Here is a 6510-nt window from a genome sequence, read left to right as displayed (position 1 = left end):
GCAGCAAGAAAATGAACAGTACTCTTCTTTCCGCGCTTTGAAATGAACACGCATTGCAGAGCAGTTAATCAAAACGTTTCAATCAGCATTTCATGCTCCGCTTACCGTTGACTCCAACAAGTGCGTTGGATCTGCTGCATTTCGAGTTCTTTTTTTTTTTCTTCCGTATCGCTTGAAATGCGTCGTGCGTCAAGATTCCAAGTGGCCTGCAGCAATTTTTCTCTTAATATGATGCTTTGTATTGGCAATTCTTAATTAAATTACATGGGAATGAAAAAATAGATTATCTCGGCTTACAATTATTTTTTGGGGCTTCTTCGTGAGAAACAAAAGCTTAAAACCTAGTGAGTCTAGTGAATATTGCCACGTGTACTCGTTTATAACGTTTCATACGATAATGTGTGCGTTATCCCACAGCGCGGGACACGCCTTCATGTATTGGAAGTTTCTCGAATGTTATCGATGGTTCTATCCGTTGTCTACTGTCACCAAGCCTTGTGTATTCTGATTGTATGCGTGAAGCGAATTGTGAAGTACTTTCTGGAAGACAGCGGGCACCAGTGCTTACTCTGTAACCTTCGATGACTCACGTATAAAAGCCGACGCACTTAGCCCGCAGATCAGATTTTAGACGATCGCCGACTGTGCTGGACGCCATCTTGTTTTCAGTGTTGCTTGCTTTTGTGGGCACAAGGTCACCGTATAGAGAGTTAGTTTCGTGATTAACAGTTTTGCTACTGCGTTCTTCAGCGTCACTATTACGTTACAATATATAAAAAGTAGATATTTATACAGGCAATCAATATTTTTACAAAGATTGTTTAAAATTGTAAAATCGAAAAAGTGATTAAGTAACAAGTTTACACTCGGTAACCAGGTAATAATCGACGATGTCACAATCCTATAAAACATACATTTTAAATTGTCTAAAGCAGCGAAACTTATCGCATTCATCATACCGTTTTCAAATATAGCACTAATCTGTGTGTAATAACTTTGCACAACTGTCGTAAGGATTTTAACGAATTCACATAAGCTGTAAATTCACATAACAAGTTCGTGCGGTTTAGGTTCTGAAGCAGATGCAGTTTGCACAACTGAAAGATTTCTTTTTAGAGCAGCTTTAGGAATTAGCGAACTTCGCGCTTGACTTCTTTGCTTTATACATATACCAATTTTTCCTCAATTTTTATAAAAGTGAAGGTCCTATGTCAAGGATCTACTTCCACGCAGATCCTAAATTTAGCTTCTCTCAAGTGTAACAAACTTCAGTCAAATCGGCTCGCGGTTTGTCTCATTTGAGTATTTCTGCTTTTTATATTTCTTTTTGTAAATAATTCGGAGCTGACCTCATGTTAAAGCTTCCTATTAGTTCTGTTATATCATATTTCTTTTTGTAAATATTCCGGAGCTGACCTCATGTTAAAGCTTCCGGTTAGTTAGTTCTGTTATATTAGTTTGGTAGGAGGCAGTTCAGAAGGGGACACTCAGCAGGCCAAACTACGGCAGCTATGTACGTCTTCAGTCGCCAGACGTTGGAATTTGTCACATCAGTCCATTCTTTGGTGAAGTTACTGTAAAACATTGTTTCATCAGTGAAAGTGGCAAGACATGCTGTAACTATTACATACCATCTAACACCGTATTTCCTCACATAAGCATTGCCAAGCCTTTCATTATTTCATTCGAATCTGTGTTGAGGAGAACACCCGCTAGGATTTTATACCGATTCCCTAGAGCGGTTTATCTGATTCCCTCCAAGATACCGTATACTTCGGTAAATCGTGCGAACATGCCATTTTGACGTAAAACCCATACCTTAACTGATAGTTTCCAAAATGAGAACATCTTCCTGCAGAAAGCATCTCTGGTAAATTTCAAAATTGGATCAGATCTGAGGAACTCTGAACGCGAACTTAATATTCCTTGAAGCATCTTTTTGACACAGTCACTGCCCATTTGACAAACTATTCAAATCTATTCACAAGTGTCTATTAACGCGCAGCATACAGTTATGGAGGGTGGTCTCTGAAAGGCAAGGCCACTGCCCTCATAATCTCTTCATTCATGCGACCGGTACTATCCTCCGAAATTATCCTTCACGGAGTCAAAAAGTGAGTAAGGCTCTGTGGAGCCAGAAATTAGGGGTTGTTGCCGAAACACAAAAGGCCCTTGTAGTCAAGCTAACTTTCCAGCAGTGAACCAACCTGCCAAAATGGCGGGCAACGCATTCGGTAAATTCCTATTTCTCTCGTCATGTCTCTCTCTCTCTCTCTCTCTCTGCGAAAAAGAGAAAGAAAGCCATGGAGCCTGACATTTTTCAAAAATCTCTAGTTCAATGTACCGCATCGATGTATTGCATAATACATCTCGCGGTCAACAATAAGACGTGTTCCTTCAAATGGTCTCCAGTTCATCATCATCAGCAGCAGCAGCCAGGTTAAGCCCACTGCAGGGCGAAGGCCTCTCCCATACTTCTCCAACTAGCCCGGTCATGTGCTAATTGTAATCATGTTGTCCTTGCAAACTTCTTAATCTCATCCACCCACCTAACTTTCTGCCGTCCCCTGCTACGCTTCCCTTCTTTTGGTATCCAGTCCGTAACCCTTAATGACCATCGGTTATCTTCCCACCTCATTACATGTCCTGCCCATGCCAATTTCTTTTTCTTGATTTTAACTAAGATGTCATTAACTCGCGTTTGTTCCCTCGACCAATCCACTCATTTCTTATCCCTTAACGTTACACCCATCATGCTTCTTTCCATAGCTCGTTCCGTCGTCCTCAATTTAAGTAGAACCCTTTTCGTAAGCCTTCAAGTTTCTGTCCCGTAGGTGAGTACTGGTAAGACACAGCTGTTATACGCTTTTCTTTTGAGGGGTAGTGGCAACCTTCTCTTCATTACCTGAGAATACCTGCCAAATGCCGCCCAGCCCATTCTTATTCTTCTGATTATTTCAGTCTCATGATCCGGATCCGCGGTCACTACCTGCCCTAAGTAGATGTATTCCCTTACCACTTCCAGTGCCTCGGTACTTATCGTAAACTTCTGTTCTCTTCCGAGACTGTTAAAGATTAGTTTTCTGAAGATTAACTTTTAGACCCACCCTTCTGCCTTTCCTCTCCAGGTCAGTGAGCATGCCTTGCAATTGGTCCACTCAGTTAGTAAGCAAGGCAATATCATCACCGAATCGCAAGTTACTAACGTATTCTCCATTAACCCTTATCCCAAATTCTTTCCAATCCAGGTCTCTGAATACCCCCTGCAAGCACGCTGTGAATAGCATTGGAGAGATCGTATCTGCCTGTCTGACGCCCTTCTTTATGAAGGACTACGGTGGCTTTGGAACCGCTATTGATATCTTTCAGTATTTTTACATACGGCTCGTCTACACCCTGATTCCGTAACGCCTGCATGACTGCTGAGGTTTCGACTGAATCAAACGCTTTCTCGTAATGAATGAAAGCTATATATAAGGGTTGGTTATACTCCCCACATTTCTCTATCACCTGATTGATAGTGTGAATATGGTCTATTGTTCAGTAGCCTTTACGAAATCCTGCCTGGTCCTTTGGTTGAAAGAAGTCTAAGGTGTTCCTGATCCTATTTGCGATTACCTTAGTAAATACTTTGTAGGCAACGGACAGTAAGCTGATCGGCCTATAATTTTTCAAGTCATTGGCGTTCCCTTTCTTACGGATTAAGATTATGTTGGCGTTCTTCCAAGATTCCAATACGCTCGAGGTCACGAGGCATTGCGTATACAGGGTGGCCAGTTTTTCTAGAATAATCTGGCCATCATCCTTCAACAAATCTGCTGTTACCTGATCCTCCCCAGCTGCCTTCCCCCTTTGCATAGCCCCCAAGGCTTTCTTTACTTCTTCAGGCGTTACTTGTGGGATGTCAAATTCATCTAGACTATCTCTCTTGCATTAGCATCGTGGCTGTCACTGGTACTGTATAAATCTCTATACCCGGTCTCGAGTTGGTCACAATAAAACAGTGTGGAATAGTAATCGACACTTGTGTTGTCCTTACTGACCATAACGCGCAAAGTCCTAAGGTTCCTGAACACCTTTAGTCAATCTTCGTGTTCTTCAATCTCGCAGTGATGCTCATCTGATGGGACAGGGTTCACTCTTGATGAACTCGCCGCTGTACAGGAAAGCAAACTACACCATAAAAATAGTTATGAGCGGGCTAAGGGGTGTGCTGTGAACCCATACGACAACCGACGCTGAATTTTAGCCTGGCATTGAACATTAATTCATGGCCTTTTCATTCACGTAAGTTGTTCCCTTGCTTGTACAGGCTGGAGTGGAGAAAGAACAAATAGAAGAGAGCGTCACATAACAGTTGAAGCTTAGTCATAAAAAAATATGAAGCATAGGCTCACACGACATGGGTCCTCGCCACGTGATACGCAAGCAGTAATTTCTAGCCACCGGATGCGCGGAGAGTTAGGTGAAGGGTAGAGCAGATAACGGATAGCGAGGGTCGATGGGGAACAGGCGAAGAGTTAACGCGCAATTAGGCCTCGGAGAGATCGAGGGATGGCGTCAGATGAAGTTAGCTTGTCTAGGCTAAATGCATGACGTAACGCTCCCTCCTTGTCTATATTTCCCTTCGTACTTGGCTATAGTCACCAACGTCATTTTGACCCTAACAACAAATGGAGTGATGGCAACTCATCTTAAGGGACTATATACGCTATATTGTACCCAGCAGGCTACGATACGATGGCTAGAGACTGCTTTTCTCGCTGCTGGCATTCGCTACAGAAAAATACAGCATCACGTACGATAGAGAAATCTAGGCCGCTTCGTGTAATTCCGTGTAACATTAGGTGCCATACTTAATGTCGCTATATACGACGTAAATGTTTAGTCGAAGGCGTCGCTGATCTGAACTTATTTACTGTGCAACGAGCGAAGTGACATGGTTCTGCGATGAGCAACCTCAGCGTGAAGCTAGTGATCGCGACTAAATATCGCTCTATGGAAGAGCGATATTACACTGTAAACGGAGTTAAATGCGGGACGAGTACTTACTCCCACATAAAGGTGTAGCCAGCGCTCGTTTACTTGCCTTTGAGGCGTTGAATAACACATAACAAAAGAAAGCGCACCAAACTTCACACGCGCCTGGAAATATACATGTAGCTCCTTGTTGGAATAGTCACTAAACTCAGAACTCTCCCGATTCAGATTATCGGGTCAATATTCGGATATGTATTCGACGATGGAGCCTCGTAATGACTCTATTTAAAGGTCTCTTGTGTACCTACCTGTCTTTAAGCTAGTGACAAGTAATAAAGCTGCCTCCATTGTTGATTCTCGAGATCGGGTTGACCGCAATCGTTCTCCCAGTTTGCTTTCACAAGAATAGAAAACTGGGAGATTTCGTTTACGTTCATGATGTAGCAAGAGATGCGGGCCTAAAAGCGACGACATAAGCGCTCTCTTTAAGCTAAAAGTCTCCTTGCCATGGCGCCTTAGTGACTATGGCCTTGCGCTGCAAAGCACGAGGTGGCGGGATCAAATTCCAGCCATGGCAGCCACATTTCGATGGTGGCAAAATGCAAAAATGCCTGTGCATGTTGAAGAACACCGGCTGGTGAAAATTATTGAGAAGTCCTCCATACAGCGTGCTTTATAAACAGATCATCTTTCTAGCAGGTAAAATCTCTCATTTATTATTTGTTTCTCTGAAGGTTTGTTACGGGCACGTGACAATGTGTACAAAGCATAAACTGCCAAAACAGTACAGAAATAAAAAATTAACTCCTTTTATATTGGCACTGAAAGTCAGCTCTGAATGTCATTTAGAAAGGGTCCATGTTCATTTTTATATCACAGTTAATTGCACGTGTTCGGTGAAGTGCTATTGTGAAAATGTATTGGGGTATTATTTACTCGTTTTAGCACCTTCTCCTTCGTGTACGATATTTATCACGTGCGTATATTAAACCTACTGTAGAAATGCGGCGCTTAACTGTGTCATCCTTTCAATTTCCAAGTGATTAGTGTGGTAGCGCGAAACAAGACAAGAGGACGAGTAAATACAACGACAAGCGCTTGAAACCAAGGATTATATACCTACAAAAACTGACGTTAATGCGATTTTTGCAGGAAATACTACACCACAACAAGTAATAATAACGAACCGATCAATGAAACATCTGAGCAAGGTATCACAATCGCCCGCAGCGCATGCTGACATTCTGAAGAAATATTAACTCATTTTGAGGCAGGGCTGCTGATGGCTCGCTTGTGCAAGCTCCTCTTTCACGTGGTGGGTGGGCCATTTCGACGTTGATGCGAGTACGATCACCACTGAGTCAACCGATAGTCACTCTGTGCCCTATTAGGATCGGCCTGCAGGGGTACTGCTCTGCAAAGCTATTTCAGCCCGCTGCAGGTGCTTCGATCGATCCGCGGTGGTGGCGCCCTTCAGAGAACCAGCGAGGACGACAGCGCTAACCGACCATGAACATCCTTCGGAGAACG

The sequence above is a fragment of the Dermacentor andersoni genome, chromosome 10 (assembly GCF_023375885.2).
Source record: "Dermacentor andersoni chromosome 10, qqDerAnde1_hic_scaffold, whole genome shotgun sequence".
NCBI classification, from domain to species: domain Eukaryota; kingdom Metazoa; phylum Arthropoda; class Arachnida; order Ixodida; family Ixodidae; genus Dermacentor; species Dermacentor andersoni.
Note: the sequence above shows the minus strand (reverse complement) of the source record.